This window comes from Microcaecilia unicolor, chromosome 1 (genome assembly GCF_901765095.1).
Source record: "Microcaecilia unicolor chromosome 1, aMicUni1.1, whole genome shotgun sequence".
NCBI classification, from domain to species: Eukaryota; Metazoa; Chordata; class Amphibia; order Gymnophiona; family Siphonopidae; genus Microcaecilia; species Microcaecilia unicolor.
This window is the reverse complement of record NC_044031.1, coordinates 127,585,223-127,608,369: the sequence shown is the minus strand read 5'-3', so window position 1 is coordinate 127,608,369 and position 23,147 is coordinate 127,585,223. Positions and strand designations below refer to the sequence as shown.

At 43.1% G+C, this 23,147-nt stretch overlaps 1 long non-coding RNA gene across 1 annotated transcript in view; it reads right to left on the bottom strand.

Moving 5' to 3' along the window:
- Window positions 1-2,580, bottom strand: part of LOC115468402 — a 100,267-nt gene extending 97,687 nt beyond the window's left edge. The window contains exon 1 of the long non-coding RNA XR_003941860.1: window positions 2,568-2,580. This is a non-coding gene — a long non-coding RNA (uncharacterized LOC115468402). The remainder of the gene's footprint in view (window positions 1-2,567) is intronic.
- Window positions 2,581-23,147: the final 20,567 nt, after the last annotated feature.

The following is a 23,147-nucleotide window of genomic DNA, read 5'->3' as shown; positions in this document are numbered from 1 at the left end:
AATCGCTGTTTAACATAAACTGTTTGTTCTACAAATTTTCCTTCATAATAGATGTTAGATACTGGCCAGTAACTTTCGAGCTTGTCTTGGTCAATGTTGTTGTTGTTTACAAAAGGATGCACCACTGCCCTTCTTAATGCTGTTGGTAGCCGCCCATTAGAGAGGAATTGTTGTGGCCCCCTTCTATGAGTCCCCTGCTTGTCTGCTGCACTGCCTTTGATGGGGAGGGGTTGAGGGACCTGGGAGTTGGTCAAAGGCCTCTTAGGATTTTGGCAAGGTCCTCCTCTATTATTGGGTTAAAAGAGTTCCATATGTCTGCATAAGGGAAGGGTGACTAAGAGCCCTCCAGTGTGCTGGTTTGACAAAGGGCCTCCCAGCCCTTGAGACTGGTGTCTGTGGTGACCACCATCCGTTCTGGAAGTGCCTACACCGTTCCCTCAAGCAGACAGGCACTTCGGTTCAGGACCCTCCTATTTGGGCTGGCCATGGTGCCACAGACCTTTTCTGAGGTCATGATGGTGGCCACTGCCTACTTCTGAAAGGAGGAAGTGTAGGCACATCTGTACCTGGATGACTGGCTGATCCAGAAGGATTCAGAGGAGGACAGCGACATCTTGGGTCATACATGTGGGAAAGCGGAACCCGAAATATAGCTACGTAATGCAAGGTTCCACATTAGGAGTCACCGACCAAGAAAGGGATCTCAGTGTCGTTGCTGATGATATGTTGAAACCCTCTGCTCAGTGTGCTGCGATGGCTAAGAAAGCAAATAAAATGTTAGGTATTATTAGGAAAGGAATGGAAAACAAACGTGAGGATGTTATAATGCCTTTGTATCGGTCCATGGTGTGACCGCACCTCGAATACTGTGTTCGGTTCTGGTCGCCACATCTCAAAAAATATATAGTGGAATTATAAAAGGTACAGAGAAGGGCGACAAAAATGATAAAGGGCATGGGACAGCTTCCCTGTGAGGAAAGGCTGAAGCGTTTAGGGCTGTTCAACTTGGAGAAAAGACAGCTGAGGGAGATATGATAGACGTCTATAAAATAATCAGTGGAGTGGAATGGGTAGACATGAATCATTTGCTTACTTTCCAAAAATACTACGACTAGGGGGCATGCGATGAAGCTACAAAAAGAGTAACTTTAATATGAATCAGAAAAAATATTTCTTCACTGAAAGTGTAATTAAACTCTGGAATTTGTTGCTAGAGAATGTGGTAAAGGCAGTTAGCTTAGCGGTATTTAAAAACGGTCTGGATGGCTTCCTAACGGAAAAGTCCATAGACCATTTTTAAAATGACTTGGGAAAAATCCACTGCTATTTCTGGGATAAGCAGCATAAAATGTATTGAACTTTTTCAGGATCTTGCCAGGTATTTGTGACCTGGATTGGCCACTGTTGGAAACAGGATGCTGGGCTTGATGGACCTTTGGTCTGTCCCAGTGCGGCAATACTTAATGTACTTATGTACAGCTCTTGGACAAGCTGGGTTGGGTGGTCAAGTATGCAAACAGTCACACAGATCCAACCCAGGAACTGAGCCTGCAGGCTCAGAAACACGAGTTTTGTGCCCAGGCGTTCCCCAGATCATGTGACTACCTGCAGCAAGTGGGGCTGACGGCTGCCACCCTCAAAGTAGTCCCATGGACGCAAGCGCACGTGTCCCCTTCAGAGGGCATTTTTGTCCCATGGAGTTCAAAGTCTCAGGACTTTGTAGTCCATCTTCTGCTGTTGCCCCTCCCACCTCCATATGGGAACTGAGCTGGTGGGATTATTCAGCTTATCTCCTTCAGGGAATGGTGTTGGCGCTTCCAGAATGGAAGCTTTAGTAAAAAAGGCCCCCAAGTGAATTGATAAAATTTGTGAACTGAATTTTTTTTAAAAGAAAAAATTTGGAACTCAACTTACCCCTTGTTTACTAAGCCGCACTAGCGGCTGCCACACAACAATGTCAACACAGCCTATTCAAAGTGACTGGACTGTGTCAGCATTAGCGCAGCTTAGAAACAGTGGATTAATTTTCAGAATTTAGAAAGAGCTGGGAGAGACATTTGAATGGAAGGAATAAGTATGGTGAAAGCTAATTCATATATCAGTCTTTTTCTGAACTGAATTTCACTGGGTAGTCAAGCCCATCAACTGATATTTATAAAAGTAAAACTTGGAGTGCGAATTTGTCCATGAAAAGGATTGAGACATTAAGTGGGTGCAGGGTCTAGGGATTATACTACTCTGAATTTGGAGGAGTTGCTCTGGTGAGCAGTAAATAGAACTCATTTAATTTTTAAAATGGCTGCTGCAAGAGAGGAGGCAGCTTTCAGTTTTCTTGGCTGGTCAGCTTCTAGCTTGTGAATCTTGAGATTATTTTTCCTAGGTATCGGAGATCACATTTTTCTGGTGGTTTTTTAAGGGGTTGCTTTTATAGGCCAGTCTTTCAGTATGCTTTCTATTCCCCACAACGGTAAAAAAAAAGTCCTAAAATCATACAATCAGACCACTATGTGGCCTAAATAAGAAGATTCATAACTAAAAATATAGATTCATAACAAAAGATATTTTACCGTCTTGAGTTCGTTCTGCAGTAGCAGCAGTAACAGCAGCATATACCGACAGACAACAACAGAGCTCCAGCTAGGACGGACATGGTAATGATAAATACCTCAAAGTTCACTGGAAAATAGAAAGTAGTTGTCAGTAAGATTTTGGTTACACTACTACAGTCCATTTTTTCTTCCATTATTCATGGCTTCATTTAAATACCATATTTAATAAACCAAACATTTTAAAACATTTTCATTGATATGTAAAGGTATTTGAAGATATTCCCATGTTTGTATTTAAGGTGATGGATGCACTTAGACCTATTTCAACTCTAGTTAATTAGCATTTATTTGCACGGCTTCATGGAAGAAAAAAAAATGTATTTCTGTACAGTCATACAGACATTTTTTAAATCTCTGATTCAGCAAGTCATTTAAGAATTGTTGGGTTTGAATACACTTTTCTTATGTCCCACCTGTTTCTTTTTCGGTATCTTTTATGATATTTTCCTCATTCGTTTTTTCCTTTATTGTTGCCACAATATATCTCATCATGTCATCTCTGAGTACTGTCTTAGCACTTTCCCAAGAGAGCATTGCAGCCTATGCCGTTCATTCTCATGTTCATATTGTTTCCATTTATCAAATAGAAATTCCTTAGATTCCTGATCCCAGTTCGACCAAAAAGGCATCCTTCCAGCATCTGTCTCCCTTTCTACCCACTGTGGCCCAAGTGTACATATGGCTGGGTTATGGTCAATATTAATTAGTACTTCTATATTTGCTTTAAATAAATTGAGGAAAATATCAGGTATTAACAAATAATCAATGCATGACAGTGAAGAATGAACTTTGGAAGCAGGAGTGTCTATTCCAAAAGGATAGGTTTCCCTTTAACCAGCTGATTTTAGTAACATTTAAGAATAGGTTGGAGCAGGTTTTAAAGCTGGAGGAGACTACCATATCTTTAAAGCATCATGGTGTAACGGGGAAGTTAGGATATCCCAATAGACAGGTTGTGATAAAGGCAGCCCAGGTGCATTTAAATGAGAGAGAGAGAGAGAGAGAGAGAGAGAGAGATGATTCCCACTTTGACTGCTAAGCAGATTGTGAATACAATTAATATACATACTTTAAATTTTCCATATGTGAATGCCAGAAGACTAAAAAGTTAAGACTAAATGGTTAGAATGTGTGACACAAAACAAAGATGTGGACATAATGGGTATCTCAGAAACCTGGTAGAAGAAGGATAAACAATGGGACACCGTGCTATCAGGGTACAAATGACATTAAAATAGAATGGATTAAATTGGTGGAAGGGTGGTGCTATATGCTGAGGCTGGCATAAAGTTAAACAGGATAAAAGCCCTGGGGAAAAGGTATAGCAGTGAGGATATACTATTATGCAACTAGACAGGATGAAGGAGAGATAAATGATATACTAACAGAAATAAGGAACACTAATAAACTGGACAGTACAATAATAATGGAAGCTTCAACCACCCAATACTAATTGGGTAAATGTCTCATTAGACCGTGCTATGAAGGCAAAGCCATCAACAACTGTTTTATTCAGCAGCTGGTCCTAAACAAAGAGAAGGGACTGCTCAAGATCTAGTCTGCACTGTGATGTAGAATTTTATGGGAAGGTAATGGTGGTGGAGCATAATGTTCAGACAGGCTCCTGGAGGTAAATTCATAACCCATTATTAGGCACGTAGACTTGGAAAAGTCAATGTTTATCCAAAAAACACAACAAAAAGCACCAGGGGTCTTCAAAGAAAAGGGATCAAGTCTTTAATTGTATACGTTGATGAAGCAATACTTAAATGGGTTGAGTGAAGGGGGCGGGGCTCAGGCAGGGAGGAGTTTAAATGCCCTGAGGCTGAATAGATCAGGGAGGCCCCAAGTGCAGAGGACTCCAAAGGTGTGGTAAGTAGGACTGCAGTACCTACGAATAGCCTGGGGCAGAAGAGCAGCCTTAGCAGAGAGTGCTACCCTGTAAGTGGCAGAACCAGAAGCAGATTTGGGGTACATAAGTTCTGCCATACTGGGACAGACAGAAGGTCCATGTCCAGCATCCAGTTTTCAACAGTGGCCAGTCCAGGGCACAAGTACCAAGCAAGATCCCAAAACAGTACATTACATTTAGTGGATTTTCCCCAAGTACATTTGATAATGGCTTATGGACTTTTCTTTTAGCAAGCTATCCAAACCTTTTTTAAACCTCGCTAAGCTAACTGCTTTTACTACATTCTCTGGCAACAAATTCCAGAATTTAATTACACATTGAGTGAAGAAGTATTTTCTTCAATTCGTTTTAAATTTACTACTTTGTAGCTTCATTGAGTGCCCCCTAGTCCTAGTATTTTTGTAAACAGTAAACAAGCGATTCACATCTACCCGTTTCATTCCACTCATTATTTTATAAATCTCTATCATATCTCCCCCTCAGCTGTCTTTTCTCCAAGCTGAAGAGCTCTAGCCACTTTAGCCTTTCCTCATAAGGAAGCTGTCCCACCCCTTTTATCACTTTCGTCACCCTTCTCTGTACCTTTTCTAATTCCTCTATATCTTTTTTGAGATGTGGTAACCAGAACTGCAAACAATATACAAAGTGTGGTCGCATCATGGAGCAATACAAAGACATTATAACGTCCTCACTTTTGTTTTCCATTCCTTTCCTAATAATACCTAACATTCTATTTGCTGATCCATTTCCTGGTTGGTGATTCCTAATGTGGAACCTTGCATCACGCACCTATAGTTCGGGTTCCTCTTTCCCCATGCATCACTTTGCACTTGCTCACATTAAATGTCATTTGCCATTTGGATGCCCAGTCTCCCAGTCTCGTAAAGTCCTCTTCTAACTTTTCACAATTCTCTTGCGATGTAACAACTTTGAATAACTTTGTGTCATCAGCAAATTTAATTACCTCACAAGGAGTCCTTTTACTAGGCAGCGGTAAGCCCAACTCAGGCTTACTGATCGCTAAAATGGAAGTACCGCTGGGCTACCACAGCAGCCCGGTGGTACTTCCGACCTCTAACGCACCGTCATTTCAGGCACTACAGAAATTTGTAGCGACGCATAATACCCAGCAGTAACTGGGCAGTGCCGTGCGCTGCCCGATTACTGTAGGAGCCCTAATGGGTGGCAGTAAGGGCTCCCCCTGAAATAGCCACAAGGCAAGTGCTTTACTTGCAGCCCGGCCACTTCTGGCAGGAAACCGAGACCTGCCCTTTTAACAGCTGCGGTAAAAGGGGGCCTCTGCGCACGTCTAAAACCCGTGCCTACGCCAATGCAGGCCCCCCTTTGCCATGGCTTGGTAAAAGGGCCCCTAGGTACTCCCATCTAGAGATAATTTATAAATATGTTAAAAAGCAGCAGCAGTACCAGTACAGACCCCTGGGGAACCTCATTATCTACCCTTCTCCATTGTGAATTTATTGTGCATACTGACCATTTAACCCTACTCTGTTTTCTATCTTTTAACCAGTTTTTAATCCATAATAATACACTACCTCCTATCCCATGACTTTCTAATTTCCTCTGGAGTCTTTCATGAGGTACTTTGTCAAATGCCTTTTGTAAATCCAGATAAACAATATCGACCGGCTCACCTTTATCCACATGTTTGTTCACCACTTTAAAGAAAGATTGGTGAGGCAAGATTTCCCTTCCTTAAATCTATGTTGGCTTTGTCTTTTTAATCCATGCTTTTGAATATGCTCTGTAATTTTGTTCTTTATAATAGTCTCTACCATTTTGCCTGGCACCGATGTCAGGCTCACCAGTCTATAATTTCCCAGATCACCTCTGGAACCTTTTTTAAAAAATCGGCATTACATTGGCCACCCTCCTATCTTCTGGTACCATGCTTGATTTTAAAGATAAATTACATATTAGTAACAATAGTTCCGTAAATTCATTTTTCAATTCTATCAGTACTTGAGATGAATACCACCCGGACCAGGCGATTTGCTATTCTTCAATTTGTCAAATTGCTCCATTACATCTTCCAGGTATATAGAGATTTTATTCAGTTTCTCTGACTCGTCAGCTTTGAATATCTTTTCTGGCAGCGGTATCTCTCTCAAATCTTCCGTGGTGAAGACCGAAGCAAAGAATTCATTTATTCTCTCTGCTATGGCTTTGTCTTCCCTGAGTGCCCCTTTTCCCCTCAGTTATCTACTGGTCCAACCAATTCTTTTGCCAGCTTCTTGCTTTTAATATACCTAAAACATTTTTACTATGTGTTTTTGCCTCCAACACAATCTTTTTTTCAAAGTCCCTCGTTCATTACATGCCCTCTTGCAACCTGGTTGACAATGTGATTTGGGAAGTAAGGGCCAAGCAGTGCCCAGTGTAGAATATTGAAACTGGAATGCTGGGAATTCCAGTAAGAGACAAGGTGATTGAGTTGCCTGGCGGAAGGGTGACCAAGCGTGTACATAGGCCAAAAATAGCAGGGCATGAGAGAGAGATTTTATGAGTATAAGAAGTGATTTTATATGACTAGTATCCCTGACCTGTGGAGATAACAGGCTACACATGTCTCTGCATGTAAATAAATCTTTTCCTTTCACCTTTAACCCTTGTGTGGCTGTGTTTCCTAAGGCCCCAGGCCTGTCTGAGGAGTATACTACCACAGTACAATATAGGGAAAAGATTGTTAGGCCCACCTCAAGAAGTGGCTAATGCCTTTAAAGGGTTTTATCAGAGGCTTTATGCCCTACAGGGAGGGGTGGTGGTGGCACACATTATGGAGTATGTAAGACAGGTTTGCTTGCTGAGGCTGTAGAAGAGGGAGGGTTTGAATGTCCTATTAATAGGCTCAAGCCAAGGAAAGCATGTGGGCACAGTGGATTTGGCATTGAATAGTATAAGAAGTTTGCAACATGCCTGGGTCCTGTATCAGCTAGAGTCTTTCAAAAGGTCCTGGACATGGGGAAGTTCCTTCATTCTATGTATGATGTATCTATTGAGGTGATACTTAAGGGAGACCAAGGGATGATTCTGCACCCTACTGGCCAATCTCTTTTACCGAGGCAGATGCTATAATCTTTGCAAAGGTGCTGGTAGGAGGGCTGGAATGTGTTGTGAGGAGGCTTGTACATAGGAATCAGACTGGGTTAATACTTCTGCATCAAGCAAGTCACAATGTGCTGTGAGTTTTAGGTACAGGGCTGCAGCTTTGATTATACTTAACACCAAAAAGGTATTCAACAGCACAGAATGTCCTTTTATGCTGGATACTCTGGGGGATTCTGGCAGGGACCTAACTTTCATTGATGGGTACAGGCACTATACCAGATCTGATGGCAAAGGTTTTGGTGAATAATGCTTGGTCAAATTATTTCCAGATTCAGTGGGGGGCGTGGCAAGTGTCCGCTATCCCCTTTGTTATCTGTGTTGGCCACTGAGCCCTTAGCCAGGGGTGGGTATTTCAGTTGAGACGCTGGAGCAGGTGGTCACATTATATGTAGATCAATATCGTCCTGTTGTACTTAACATCTCTAGATCATTCCTAGTGCTTCAGGAGCACCTGGCTGAGTTCGGAACCCTATAGGGATACGTCAGCATGGAAAAAATCTGAAATAATGCCATTAGATAGGGGAAGTTGAGGTGACGTCCACGGCAGCCTCTCAGATGGAGCAAGCTGTGTATTAGTTGGTTGGGGCACTGCCTGCAGTTAGAATAAACTGGGTGCCTCGGGCTCTTTATCTGTTTTCTATGTTGCCCACCAAGCTCCCATTGGGCTATTCGAGACCCTGGATAGGATTATTGTGTGGTTCATTTGGGCTAATAAGGGATATGAACCAGATGAAGATTTAAAGACTCAAAAGGGATGGGGGAATTAATCTGCCTAACCTTCATAGGTATTACCTGACCACTATGTTTCATCTGCTAGCATAGTGGACCTCCCCCTCCAAAAGACAGCACTGGTAAGAGGCTGCATGGAGAGGCTCCTTATCCATGCATGGGTGGGGGGGGGGGGGGGGGGAGTTGGTGACAACTATACAGGGCTATTGTTGGCTGAGGGAGGAGAAGGAGGAATGGGGTTTTCCTCTGTTGATGGCTGTTTTGGCATGTCTGGAGCATAGGAATTGAATTCAGTGCCTTTTAGAAAGGTGTGACTATAAGTGCACCATCCTCAATCCCTATAACAATAAGAAGCAAAACGTTGGCCACTATCGGTGGGACCATCGTGTGGTTTTCCTAAGACTCTGTAATAGAAGATTTATTTTCAAGACACGTGAATCTGTGTATTTAAAAATCAAGAAGCGTGGAAGTCTTTCAACATAATTTGCACACTAGGATGAAAGGGTTTTTTTGAGCCGGTGACGTGAAGCTTTTTTCTTCCATATTTACATATAAAATATAAATGATGGATAAAGTGAGGACAGCTGAGTTTTGTCAAATGTGTGGGGAACAAGGTTTAACTAGTCTCCTGCACGACAATGGGGAACTGGGAGCTCTTTAGACTATAGACAGAAGCAGGGGCGTAGCCACGGGTGGGCCTGGATGGGCTCGGGCCCACCCAGCAACAGTGCACCTCATAGGCGCCCAAACTGTAACTTCAGCTTTCTCTCCTCGCTCCTCCCAGCCACCCGCCGGCAGGTTTTGTTCCCTCCCTGCTCCCTCCGGGCTCCCTCTGCTGTCATCCCCGTCCGTGAGCGGTGTTAGAGCCGTGCGGTGCCGGGGCCGTCCACACGCTACGAGTGCTTGCGCTGGCCCCGCCTCTTCAGAAAGAGTATCAGAAGTGAGGCCAGCCGCAAGGAAACGTGTTGACGGGCGCGGCTCCTTTGCAGAAATGCAGAGCTGGACCGAGCCGGCGGGTGGCTGGGAGGTGGGCGAGAATAAAAACCGCAGCGGATGGCTGGCGGGCGGGAGAGGAGGTGCAGCATGTCAGTGGGTGGCTGGGGGGAGGGAGAGACAGGAGCACTGTTGGGATCAGGGAGTGTGGGTAGTGCTAGGTGAGGTGGAGGAATAATTGTTCGATGTGGGGGGAGGGATGGAGAGATGCTGCAAGGGGAAAGAGAGGGAGAATTGTTGGATATGGGTGGGGTGGGGTGGGATGGGATGGGGAGAGGGCGGGAAAGGCTGCATGGATGGTAGGAAAGAGAAAGGGAAAAATGCTGAACAATGGGGGAGGGGAGAGAGATGGGATAGGAAGATGCTGGTGGTGGGAGGTAAAAGGGATAGGGAGATAGGCTAGAGGGTGAGGATGGGAGAAAGAGGGAACAGATGCTGGGCTGGAAGGGTGGAGGGAGGGAGACATTGGGAATGGTGGAAAGCATGGGGGAGATGCCCAGGGAGTGGAGATGGCAAGGAAATAAATGAGAGAACAGTGATTACAGTGGTAGAAATATGGTAATTGTGCGTAGATTGAAGATGGAAAGGAGAATGATAGGCTGGGAAGGAGAGAGGTGGGGAAATGGGAGAGCTAGTGGGTGAAAGGAAATGGAAATATGATAGATATCTTAAAAGTAAAAAGAAGGAAAAGATTTAGAAAGAGGATGAAATTTGAGTTTACAGAGGCAGAAAAGAAAAAAGAAAGAAAGGAAAGAGCTAAAATGGAAAGATCAATATTTCAGAGGCAGGTGTAGTGAGGAAATGAAATGACAGGAGAAAAAAGACAAATGGACAGCCACTTGAAGAATTAGCAGAAAACAGACAGGAAAGCGGGAAAGAGAAATTGGAACCAACATGATGGAAAAATAAATGTCCAGATAATAACGGTAGAAAAATCTTATTTTGAATGTTTTAAATGGAATATGTTAGCTTTGGGAAATGTGCATAGTGGATGTCTTTTTATTGTGTTAAGTTGAAAAGGAAATGCGCTTTTGGTTTTTTTTTCTCCAGTGTTGCAGTGCATGCTAAGCTTCCCAGTTCAATTTTGTCTAAATATTTTTATTTCTAATTTGTGATCCCTTGTTCTGTAATTTGTGAGGGTCTGTCAGTGTTACTATAACGGCAGATGAAGAGATTGGAGAGGAGAGGGAATTAGGGGAAGGGCTTCTTTATTTTCTGCCCTGGTCACCAGCATGGTTAACAGCAGCCCTGACCCTTGCTGTGGCTAGGGGATCCCCAAACCCTGTCAGCTGGGGATCTCCTCCGGGACTGGCCGGAGCTCCTTTCCGCCGAGCTTGGCAGATGGGGGCAGCATCCTGGAGCCACTGACAACTAAGCATTTATGGGGTGCTGGCATCAGTGGCTCGAGGAGTTGCTACTGCCTGCTGGGCTTGGCGGGTAGGAGTTCTGGCCATCTCTGGTGGAGGTCCCCAGCTGACAGAGACTGGGGATCCTCATCAGCTAAAGTATTTATATTTTGAGTTGGGAAGTGCTGGGGGAGAGGGGGGAGAGAGAAAATTTTGTGCCCACCCACTCTGTGCTCAGGCACACTCAAAATTGGTTGTCTGGTTACGCCACTGGACAGAAGTGACTATGTATAGGATTGTCAGGGAATTCCCCTCCTGAAAATGCAGCAGTGCTTATGCCTGAGAGGAGTGAGGGAGGGGAAACAGGCAATGAAACAGTGGTGACAACAAAGTGTGGCATCTGCAGCTCTGGGGGGGAAGCAGATATCTCCTGTGGGGGTGGGGGGAATGGTACAGGGAGGTGTGTTCAATCAGGCGAATGGAGCTCCTGAGAGAGGGCAGTAGGGGAAAGTATTTTGCGTTTAAGCCTTGAGAGTGGATGTGTACTGGGAAGAAAGTTGTGTTGGATGCGTACCAGATGAGTGGATGGCTGAGGGGTAGGCAAACTAGGGGAGGGGTGGAGGGTTGGTGGAGAGGAATAGAGGGTTAAGTTGGTGGGGATCTTTCAGAGAATTATATAACGTGTCTGAGGAAGTTTGGGGCATTTGAGGATTGGTAGGAAGAGGAGTACACATCATGTTTTGTACTGGAAAGCCTGGGGTCTTCTGATGGGAGAATATGAATTGGGTATTTCTTTGTACTCTGTTGATGGGGAAAATAATGTTTTGTTCTGTAGTTTGCAGATTTTGTGACTGTTGTTCTGCAATAAAATATCAATTTAAAAAAACCTCTTATTGGGGAACATCATTATCACCACTGAGGGCATCTCATCCCGATAAATCAGAATTACGCTGAGTCTACTGCAATTTCTCTCTATTGTCAGTATGAGAAAATTGCATATTCTACATTACCCTGCACTAACCAAGTCAATTCAGTCTGGTACTTACTCCAGCAAAATCCCCAGCGAACATCAGACAAAGTGCACAGAGACGATGATGGGAAAATGCTTCTGACAGGATAGTCCATGCATGTTTTATTGGTGTAACACCAAAGGCACTACACAGAGAAAAATAGAGCATGTTAAAGTCACATTAGTCTTGTAGGTTAACTAGTGGGAATAACAGAAAAGCAGTAATTTATATTTTCTTCACTGACAAAGATGTGTTTGAACAAAATGAAAGCTATCACAGTTTGCTACCTCTATTGACAGTTCTGCAAGCAACAAAGAATCTAAATTGTGCTTTGATATCCAGCTTCAACAAAATGAGTTTCTTTCAAAAATAAAATCAGTTTTGTCTCTTGTTGCTGAAGGGAGTAAAGAAAAGGAAATTGAGGAGGTCCCAAAGCTAATGTATAATGGTGACTATACACTCTAACCTTTTGGTCTGTGGCCCTGTCGATACAAACAAAAATACATTCGCTCATGCGTACTTTAGGGAAGAGATTCTCAACCCAAGCCTCAAACAACATACCTAGTCAGCCAGTCTGCTTTTACAGTACTTGCTTGGTCTTGTAATTAGAAAAGAGATGTCAAAACTAACAAGCTACTACAGCTGGAATGAATCAGAAATTGGTTCCTATATCACCAGATTAGAGACACAGTCAATATATTCAAGGCTACTGTCACCAAACTTGCAAAAGCATCTGCCTATTAGTGGGCTTCTGGGCAGATAATGAGAATTACAGATTATGGCTTCTTTTCAAAAGGTCTTGTTTCCTTGCAAAACGTAATCTCATTGTGTAACACTGTATTTTAGAAAATATATTCACAATATGATGCTAGTACTGTGTAAATTTTATGGGGCATGCACTGTATTAAGAATAGCCATACTGGGTCAAACCAATGATCCATCTAACCCAGTTTCCCGTTCAATAGTGGCTAATCCAGGTCTCAAGTAACTGGCAGAAACCCAATTAGTAGCAACATTCCATGTTACCAATCCCAGGGCAAGCAGTGGCTTCCCCCATGTCCATCTCAATAACAGACATGGAATTTTCCTCCAGGAACGTGCCAAATCTTTTTTTACTTTCAATTTTTATTGACGATTCAAACATAACCAATACAACTGTTCCAAAACAGAAAATATTTGACCATACAGTATAGTACAGAAACAAGAAGCCACTAAAATGGGCCGCCAACAAGTATTTCTCGTTTATCTCCCTTTACTCTCGTCCCACCCCCATGCTGTAAAGATACAATCCAGCAGTAAGTGTAGTATCAAATCCCTCCCCCCCTTAGTGCCCCCAAACCCCCTTAACCCTCCCCTCTCAACCTAACCCCAGATGTTAAAACAACACAAAGCCCCCTGCCAGGTCCAGGAGGGTCTGGTTTCTTATGACCTCCCGAGCCCACTGGATCAGGGAAATTAATAACATCGTACTTCCTTACCCTCTACCCCCCCAGGTACCTTCACGGTTAATTGTTTCTCCTATATAAGTACGCAAATATGGAACGAACTACCTAAATCAATAAAGACAACACACAACATAAATAATTTCCGTAAATTATTGAAAACTAACCTATTCAACAAAGCATACTACAATAATCCATCCTAAATACCAGTTAATCACAATTTCACACCGAATCTTCACCAAACATTATTCTGTACTTCCTGATTGTCCATACTAATCAACAAGATTTAAGTTTAATATTTCTGATTGTCCAAGTTAATCTATCACGATTGAAGTTAATCCAACATCTCTTATTTCTGATTATGAAAATGCACTTTCTGTAATTGTATTCCTAATTCTCTCTGTCTCCTTCACCTTAAATATGTATTTTTCTTCCGGAATTGGTGATCACCATTATGGAAAATGTAAGCCGCATTGAGCCTGCAAATAGGTGGGAAAATGTGGGATACAAATGCTATAAATAAATAAATTGTGGATCTTACATGGAGTCCAAGCTCAAGCAGTAGTCCGATCAGCCACTCAACACCTTCACATTATATTGATCACCAAACTTCTACTCATCAGACTTACAAATCTTGACCAACTTAAATAAAAACAGGTTCACTTATAATAACCTATTAAGCAATAGGGCTAGTAACTCCATATTTATGCAGGCTACTCAATATTATTCAGAAAACAATAAAAGCGGACACTTAGCTAATTATTTGAAAGCTAGATCTGAAAAGAAACAAATTTTTGCTGTACAAAGTGATAATAATGGTTTGATCACAAACCCTAGTGATATTGCTGAATGTTTCCATGCTTTCTACACCGAACTATATACTTCCGAGATAAACCCACTAACCATTGATTCCTCACTATTAGATAGATGAATCTCCGCATCCCACACTAGACCCCTTTGATAAAGTTGTCTTAGCTATACCTATTTCATCTCAAGAAATAGAAATGACTTTGAAAGGTATGGCCAAAAAAAGGCTCCTGGACCTGATGGTCTTACAGTACAGTTTTATGAGGCTTTCAAATTAGAACTAGAACCAGTGATGACTTCATTCTTTAACCACTTTATACAAACAGGTGAATTGCATGGCTCATTTACTGAGACCACAATAATCGTTTTACCTAAACCCAGTAAAGATCCATTACTTGTACAAAATTATAGACCCCTTTCCCTAATAAATATTTACGCCAAATTATATGCGAAAATCATAGCAGAAAGAATACAGTGCTACTCAAAAACATTACTCCAGATCAAACAGGCTTTATGCATGGAAGACACACCTTCGATAACACTAGACTTTTCACTAAAATCCTAATACATACACAACATTTCATGTCCCCTATCATAGCTATAGGGTTAGATGCCATATGAACATAAGAGTAGCCATAGTGGGGGAGGGGGCGTGTCAAGATAGCTGCCTGAGCACGTCGGCTAGTCGGTCTGAGCTGTTTTCTGGCGTTTCTTCTACTACTTTCATTGTCTAATGCCTCATACCAAAAGGAAGGGGACGGTGATGGGCCAACTTTCGCTGGCCAGAACCTCATCCCCGATCCAGCAAACGCTAGACCGACATGCTACGAGCATCCCACTGAATACCGGAGCATTGGAACCTGCTTTGAATGCCGATGGAGGAGCAACGACGCTCGTGGGGACTGAGACATCTTTATCCTCTGGAGCTTATCCACCACCATGCCCTGCATACTTTAGGGGTATAGAGGAAGGCCCAGCTGAATCGGGAACCGGTAGCAGCAAGGCCTTGGTCGGCAGCATTCTACCCCAAACTGCAGAGGAAACATGCTTGGAGCCTGAAGCTCCCATGGTGGCTACATTGGAGTCTATTTGGAGAGCAATTCAAGAATTAACAACTGCAGTTACTAAATCTGCTCAAGATACATCTCTTCTCGTGAATAAAGTAGATGCTTTAACTTCATCGTTAGTAAAAGTCAAACAAGATTCTGCGAATCAAGCTTTACAGATGCAGAGGTTAAAATTTTTTAATCTATTACTGATGTATTGATTAAAGACAAACTTTTGACAAGTTGGAAAATAGAACAAATAGAAAACTATAACAGGCATCTTAATTTAAGTGTACTGAATTTTCCCATGGTTACAGGAATAAACGCGATGGATTTCTTTAAAAAATATCATGTAGAAATTCTTCAATATCTTTCTTCTGCTATTCCTCCATTCAATAAAATGTATTACCTTCTGGAAATGTTAAGTAACAGTAGTAGTAGTAGTAAAGAGTAACAGGAGTAAGAAAATAAGGGACTAGACTAGGAATGGATAAACATGTCCTGCTATAATATGTGCAAGTGGTGTCATTTACTTCTTCCATTAAAGGACTGGTTGAAGAGCCAAGCTTTCACCTGCTTCCTGAAGTAGAGATAGTCTTCTGTAAAATGGGAGGAGGGGATAATGCTGGGCAGACTTATATGGTCTGTGCCAGAGCTGGTGGTGGGAGGTGGGGCTGGTGGTTGGGAGGAGGGGATAGTGCTGGGCAGACTTCTATGGTCTGTGCCCTGAAGAGAACAGGTACAAATCAAGGTAGGGTATACACAAAAAGTAGCACATATGAGTTTATCTTGTTGGGCAGACTGGATGGACCGTGCAGGTCTTTCTCTGCCGTCATCTACTATGTTACTATGTTATTACCTTCCACTATCTCCTCGAACCGGAGTAGAGCCAATGGGCTCTGAAAATTTGCCTCAAGTTCAGGATCCTGTGCCGGGAATTCAGGATATATCTGCTCTATTGGAAGAATCTTTGTCAGAAGTAACAACACGACGGACTTTAATAGTATCATTTGTATTTGAACAGGACTTAAACGTGGTAATAAAGTTATACTTTAAGAACTCATTAAAAACTTTTTGTGGCCATAGAATATGGACTTTTCCTGATGTGACAAAGACAACGCAAGACAGAAGGAAAATATTTCTAGCTCTCAGGGAAGAGACGAGGGCGTTAGGAGCAACATTCCTATTGGCATATCCATGTAAATGCCTAATTCAGTTCTTGGGCAATAAATATGTTTTCTTTGAGCCAGAACAACTTCGAACATTTTTGGATATGAAGAAACTAGCCAAATAGACCGAAGGAATGATAGATGGAATAACTGATTAAGACAATTATAGGGTGGGAATATTCAGGCCAGGCCATTTACTTATAATTTTGTTTGGAGTTTTATTTTGGATCTCCTCATCTAGAAATCTCTCCCCCTCTTCATTGCCAACAGCGGTCTAAGAGATTGGTTGTAAATTCTTTTAAAATTATTTTCTTTTTTACTATGTGTTTAGTTTATCTCTGTATTTCAGTTTGCAAGTTATGCCATAAATTAAAAAAAATTTTTTTTTAAAAAGAGTAGCCATTGAGGGGCATAATTGAACGAAAACGTCTATCTCCATGGCCGTTTATCTCCGAGAACGGGTCCGTGAAGGGGCGGACCGAACCGTATTTTCGAAAAAAATAGACGTCCATGTTTTATTCGACAATTTGTGAGCTGGGCGTTTTTGTTTTTCAGTGATAATGGAAAATGAAAGCGCCCAGCTCAAAACAAATAAATCCAAGGCATTTGTTCGTGGAGGGGGGCCAGGATTTGTAGTGCACTGGTCCCCCTCACATGCCAGGACACCAACCGGGCACCCTAGGGGGCACTTTTACAAAAACAAAAAAAAAGGTCAAAGAGCTCCCAGGTGCATAGCACCCTTCCCTTGTGTGTTGAGCCCCCCAAATCCCCCTCAAAACCCACTGCCCACAAGTCTACACCATTACTATAGCCCTAAGGGGTGAAGGGGGGCACCTACATGTGGGTACAGTGGGTTTGGGGAGGTTGGACGACTAAGCATTAAGTAGCACAATTGTAACAGGTAGGGGGGGGGGATGGGCCTGGGTCCACCTGCCTTAAGTCCACTGCACCTCCTAACAACTGCTCCAGGGACCTGCATACTGCTGCCAGGGAGGTGGGTATGACATTTGAGGGTGAAAATAAAAAGTTGAGAAACATCATTTTTTGTGGTGGGAGGGTGTTAGTGACCACTGGGGGAGTCAGGGGAGGTCAACCCCGATTCCCTCTGGTGGTAATCTGGTCATTTAGGGCAATTTTTGGGGCCTTATTCGTGAAAAAACAGGGTCCAGGAAAAGTGCCCTAAATTCTAGCTACAAACGCATACTTTTTTTCCATTATCGGCGAAAGGCGCCCATCTCTGTTCGAGTGATAACCACGCCCCAGTCCCGCCTTCACCACGCCTCCGACACGCCCCCGTCAACTTTGTACGCTTACGCGATGGAGTGCAGTTGAAAACGTCCAAGTTCGGCTTTCGATTATACCGCATTATTCGTTTTTGGGAGATAAACGCCTATCTCCCGATTTAGGTCGCAATATAGGCGTTTTTGTCTGTCGATTATAAGCTGGATAGTGGGTCAGACCAATGGTCCATCTACCCAGTATCCTGTTTTCCAAACAGTGGCCAAGCCAGATCACAAATACCTGGCAGAAAAGGCATTTGACTGTGTTGAATGATCATTTGTGTTTCAGGTTTTAAATTGGTACAGGTTTGCCCCAGAAGACATCCATATGATTAAGGTACTATATTTGCTCCCCACCACTAGAATCCAGATAAATAACATCATATCTGCACCTTTCCACCCTACTCATGGCACCAGACAAAGGTTGCCTCCTGTCATCTGCACTTTTAAATTTTGTATTAGAATCCCCTTTGAAAGCCAACAGACTCTCTCCTCAAAACTATAAACTTCCGAGATAAACCTACTAGCCATCCAGGTAAGGATGCACCTGGACATTCTCCTTCTGCAGGAAGGCTGCTACTACCACCATCACCTTGGAAAAGGCGTGAGGGCCCATCACCAAGTCAAATGGCATAGCTCGGAACTGATAATGCCCCCCGAGGATCATGAACCTGAGGAAACGCTGATGTGCTGGCCACATGAGAATGTGGAGATACGCCTTCTCAAGGTCCAGGGCGGTGAGAAACCCCCCGACTGCACTGCCGTGATCACAGACCGAAGCGTCTCCATGCAGAAGTGATGCATCTTCAAAGACCGACTGACCTGCTTGAGGTAGAGAACCGTACCATCCAAAATCTAGATACTGCATTCATAGTAAATGACAGCAGATAAAGACCTGTACGGTCCATCCAGTCTGCCCAACGAGATAAACTCATTTTACATGGTATGTGATACTTTACATGTATACCCGAGTTTGATTTGTCCTTCCATTCTCAGGGCACAGACTGTACAAGTCTGCCCAGCACTCATCTTGTACTAAAAGTTCTGAAGCTAATGTTGAAGCCCCTTAAAATTTACACTCAAGCCCATCCATATCTATTCAGTCACGATCAGGGCGTAAACCACAAAAGTCTGCCCAGCACTGGTTTTGCTTCCCAATTACTGGCGTTGCCACCCAATCTCCGCTAAGATTCTGTGGATCCATTCCTTCTAAACAGGATTCCTTTGTGGTTATCCCAGGCATGTTTGAATTTTGTTACCGTTTTCATCTCCACCACCTCCCACAGGAAGGCATTCCATGTGTCCAACACCCTCTCTGTGAAAAAATACTTCCTGACATTACTCCTGAGTCTACACCCCTTCAACCTCAATTCATGTCCTCTAGCTCTACTGCCTTCCCGTCTCTAGAAAAGGTTTGTTTGTGGATTAATACCTTTCAAATATTTGAACATCTGTATTATGTCACCCGTTTCTCCTTTCCTCCAAGGTATACATGTTCAGGTTGGCAAGTCTCTCCTTGTACGGTTGGCAACGCAAATCCCATGCCATTTTTGTAGCTTTTCTTTGCACCGCTTCCAGTCTTTTTACATCTTTAGCAAGATACGGCCTTCAAAACTGAACACAATACTCCAAGTAGGGCCTTACCAATGACTTGTAGAGGGGCATCAACACCACCTTTCTTCTGCTGGTTATACCCCTCTTTATGCAGCCTAGCATTCTTCTGACCACGACCATCACCTTGTTACATTATTTCTTCACCTATCCGATCCTCGGACCCCAACTCCCTAAGGTCGAGCTTACCAATCTCTCCCCTCCTATCCGGTATCTCTGTTTTGGTTTCTGCACCCCAAGTGCATCACTCTACACTTCTTGGCATTAAATTTTAAACCACAAAGCTGGGGATAATCAAAGAAACTAGAGTAAATTATATCACCAATACATTTAAACATAAATACTCCAGACACTTAATGAAACAATATCCAAAATAAATTAAATTTTAACAGCCAGACCCTCAACCATTCTTCTAACTTTTGGAGATCCCTTCTTAAAGTTTCTACTCCCTCCAGGGTATCCACTCTATTGGCTATCTTTGTGTCATCTGCAAAAAGGCAAACCTTTCCTTCCAACCCTTCAGCAATATCTCCCACAAATATATTAAACAGAATAGGCCCCAGCACCGACCTATGAGGAACTCCACTGCTTACCTTCTTTTCCTCTGAGCGGATTCCATTTACCACCACCTTCTGCCACCTGTCGGTCAACCAGTTTCCTAACTAGTTCACCACTTTCGGTCCTAAGTTCAACCCTTTCAGCGTATTCACGAGTCTTCTGTGGGGAACCCTATCAAAGGCTTTGCTGAAATCCAAGTAGCTTACATCTAGCGAACGTCCTTCATCCAGTTCTTTGGTCACCCAGTCAAAGAAGTCAATAAGATTCGTTTGGCAAGGTTTTTCCTTTGAGCCATATTGCCTCGGGTCCTGTAACCCGTTGGCTTCTAGAAAGTTAACTATCCTTTCCTTCAGCAGCGACTTCATTATTTTCCTACCACCGAGTGAGAGTTACCGGTCTGTAGTTTCCCACTTCTTCCCTGTCTCCACTTTTGTGAAGAGGGACCACATCCACTCATCTTCAATCCCGTGGAACCTCTCCAGTCTCTAAAGATCTATTATATAAATCTTTAAGAGGTCCCTCCAGGACCTCTCTGAGCTCCTTCAGCATCCTGGGATGTATCCCATCCTGCCCCATAGCTTTGTCCACCTTCAGATTCTCAAGCTGTTTATAAACTTTCTGTGTTACCTGTAGTCTTCTCAAAAGGGTATAGGGTAGACCCAAATATAAATCATTGCTATAGTCAAAGGATGAAACAAAAGCCTGTACTACCATTGGCAGGTAGGAAAGATCATAATTTCCTAACCCTCTGTATCTGGAAAATATGGCGAAGCCCTGTATCATCCTCCAAAAAATCCCCAAAAAACAAAACCCCCCAATCCTTTAAAAACTGTCCCTGCTGTTTATTGCATCTTCCTCACTTTTAAATTGAAGAACGTAGTCTCTCAAACTGGATCCAACTCCTTCATGCAATCAGTTATTTGTTTTTGCATGTTTTGTATCTTATTACTATGTAACCCACAGCGACTTAAATATCGCTGTGGGAAATTAAGACTGGCTGCATTTAGGGCTCTTTAAGTTGTGTTAAGAGGCAAATAACGCAGCTTGATAACTTCCTCCTAAATGACTTAAGGCCAGAAGTGCTGAAGTTTCTTTTAAAAGGATACCACGGATGAACGAAATTAAATAGTACACACTGTGAAACAGCATTCTCAGCGGTAGCATCAAATTGTGGGGAACAGAGAGCTGCACAGGGAGCTACATCCTGATGAATTTAAAAGGGGTTTCAAAACACTTTTGTTTATGCAGTTTGTTGCTGATTAGGTTTTAAATTGGTGATGCGGGGTGAAACACATGGAGTTTTTCCAGATATGGGGGCAAACTAAAGGAAATTATATTTAAAAATAAATAAATAAAATAAATAAATAAATAAATAAACAAAAGGCTCCCAAGCACTACATCATTGGGTCAAATGCCAAATAAAGCAAAAGCACTTTGTCTCCTGGAAAGTTTCCATTTTTTTTCCTGGAGAAATCATTTTTCAGAAATTACATGCCCTGCTCCTTGAAGCATTTCTACTTCTAGTCAACAGCGAACAGTTGTGCAATGGTGAACAGCTGTTCTATCACATGGACAAACAAGCACACAACTGCCACAGGACCCAAAAAGAGATGATAGGTACTTACCGAAACATTCGTTAGACACTGTTCACAGGACTTTGAGGAGTAGTGGGAACATGCTGGAAAGAGAGGAAAAGAAAAGATAAGGGTCAGTCACATCTCTTTTGAAAGCATGCATAGAAAAATATTATGGGGACAAATCTGTAACATGGTGCTTAGAATTAGGCATCCGGAGGACCCACATTAGAAGCAGGCGCCTATGTTCCTTTATAGCATATTAGTGTAACTGGGTCTTGATATGCCTAATATTTAGGCACAATCATTTATGCTAGACATAGAGCTGGAGTGAAATGTGAGCACCTCAGCACGACAGTAACCGACATAATTAAACAGTATTCTGTAAGTTAAGCATGTAAGTGGGAGCCCTGTACTTGCGTATCCCCCCTTGCAAACACACACATGTATTCTATAAATGCCGCCAGCGCCTAAGACTACACGCCTCCATTTACATCAGTGAAAACGTGACGTAAATCCCTCTGCATAGGTTTACGCGCACTGGGCCATATTCTATAACTACATACAGTGGGGGAAATAAGTATTTGATCCCTTGCTGATTTTGTAAGTTTGCCCACTGACAAAGACATGAGCAGCCCATAATTGAAGGGTAGGTTATTGGTAACAGTGAGAGATAGCACATCACAAATTAAATCCGGAAAATCACATTGTGGAAAGTATATGAATTTATTTGCATTCTGCAGAGGGAAATAAGTATTTAATCCCTCTGGCAAACAAGACCTAATACTTGGTGGCAAAACCCTTGTTGGCAAGCACAGCGGTCAGACGTCTTCTGTAGTTGATGATGAGGTTTGCACACATGTCAGGAGGAATTTTGGTCCACTCCTCTTTGCAGATCATCTCTAAATCATTAAGAGTTCTGGGCTGTCGCTTGGCAACTCGCAGCTTCAGCTCCCTCCATAAGTTTTCAATGGGATTAAGGTCTGGTGACTGGCTAGGCCACTCCATGACCCTAATGTGCTTCTTCCTGAGCCACTCCTTTGTTGCCTTGGCTGTATGTTTTGGGTCATTGTCGTGCTGGAAGACCCAGCCACGACCCATTTTTAAGGCCCTGGCGGAGGGAAGGAGGTTGTCACTCAGAATTGTACGGTACATGGCCCCATCCATTCTCCCATTGATGCGGTGAAGTAGTCCTGTGCCCTTAGCAGAGAAACACCCCCAAAACATAACATTTCCACCTCCATGCTTGACAGTGGGGATGGTGTTCTTTGGGTCATAGGCAGCATTTCTCTTCCTCCAAACACGGCGAGTTGAGTTCATGCCAAAGAGCTCAATTTTTGTCTCATCTGACCACAGAACCTTCTCCCAATCACTCTCGGCATCATCCAGGTGTTCACTGGCAAACTTCAGACGGGCCGTCACATGTGCCTTCCGGAGCAGGGGGACCTTGCGGGCACTGCAGGATTGCAATCCGTTATGTCGTAATGTGTTACCAATGGTTTTCGTGGTGACAGTGGTCCCAGCTGCCTTGAGATCATTGACAAGTTCCCCCCTTGTAGTTGTAGGCTGATTTCTAACCTTCCTCATGATCAAGGATACCCCACGAGGTGAGATTTTGCGTGGAGCCCCAGATCTTTGTCGATTGACAGTCATTTTGTACTTCTTCCATTTTCTTACTATGGCACCAACAGTTGTCTCCTTCTCGCCCAGCGTCTTACTGATGGTTTTGTAGCCCATTCCAGCCTTGTGCAGGTGTATGATCTTGTCCCTGACATCCTTAGACAGCTCCTTGCTCTTGGCCATTTTGTAGAGGTTAGAGTCTGACTGATTCACTGAGTCTGTGGACAGGTGTCTTTCATACAGGTGACCATTGCCGACAGCTGTCTGTCATGCAGGTAACGAGTTGATTTGGAGCATCTACCTGGTCTGTAGGGG